We start from the raw sequence: 950 nt of genomic DNA on the forward strand, positions 1-950 counted from the left end.
CACGCTTTGCTCTTTCGCCTATACAGGGAGCGCCTGCAGATTGCCAGACACACTCACAGCTTTTAAATGTCAAATCAGAATGTACAAAGTGGCTATAAGGATCACAAATGTAGTGCAGTAAAAAGATTAATATTTACTGTTGAAATGTAGAATACGTTAGCATAAAATTGAAAAGAAAATGATCGATGAGCTTAGGAATGATGAAAGCCATCATTTAACTGGATTTGTGTCATTTCTATACCGGCAAGTCATGATCTAGCTATTTCCTTCCCACCCTGTCGGTGTCCACTGAAAAAGCAGCAGCGCCTCTGCTTTTTGTAAAGAGGAGTGAAAAAGCTTACAGCACCTGGTATTCCCAGGCGGTCTCCCATCCAAGTACTGACCAGGCCCGACCCTGCTTAGCTTCCGAGATCAGACGAGATCGGGCGTGTTCAGGGTGGTATGGCCGTAAGCAAATATTGTGCCACAAAGTGGCTATATGATCACAAATGTAGTGCAGTAAAAAGATTAATATTTACTGTTGAAATGTAGAATACGTTAGCATAAAATTGAAAAGAAAATGATCGATGAGCTTAGGAATGATGAAAGCCATCATTTAACTGGATTTGTGTCATTTCTATACCGGCAAGTCATGATCTAGCTATTTCCTTCCCACCCTGTCGGTGTCCACTGAAAAAGCAGCAGCGCCTCTGCTTTTTGTAAAGAGGAGTGAAAAAGCTTACAGCACCTGGTATTCCCAGGCGGTCTCCCATCCAAGTACTGACCAGGCCCGACCCTGCTTAGCTTCCGAGATCAGACGAGATCGGGCGTGTTCAGGGTGGTATGGCCGTAAGCAAATATTGTGCCTACCAAAGGTCCTTTAAAGATACTATATCACCACGCTTTGCTCTTTCGTCTATACAGGGAGCGCCTGCAGATTGCCAGACACACTCACAGCTTTTAAAATGTCA

The 950-nt window shown here is 43.9% G+C and overlaps 2 non-coding genes across 2 annotated transcripts; both read right to left on the reverse strand.

Moving 5' to 3' along the window:
- Positions 1–334: 334 nt before the first annotated feature.
- LOC129114729 (5S ribosomal RNA) lies at positions 335–453 on the reverse strand. The gene has a single exon (XR_008532676.1). It is a non-coding gene; the product is annotated as a 5S ribosomal RNA (ribosomal RNA).
- A 262-nt stretch (positions 454–715) lies between these two features.
- Positions 716–834, reverse strand: LOC129114730 (5S ribosomal RNA). The gene has a single exon (XR_008532677.1). It is a non-coding gene; the product is annotated as a 5S ribosomal RNA (ribosomal RNA).
- Between the last annotated feature and the right edge of the window lie 116 nt (positions 835–950).

Source organism: Anoplopoma fimbria, unplaced genomic scaffold (genome assembly GCF_027596085.1).
Source record: "Anoplopoma fimbria isolate UVic2021 breed Golden Eagle Sablefish unplaced genomic scaffold, Afim_UVic_2022 Un_contig_5834_pilon_pilon, whole genome shotgun sequence".
In the NCBI taxonomy this organism is placed as follows: domain Eukaryota; kingdom Metazoa; phylum Chordata; class Actinopteri; order Perciformes; family Anoplopomatidae; genus Anoplopoma; species Anoplopoma fimbria.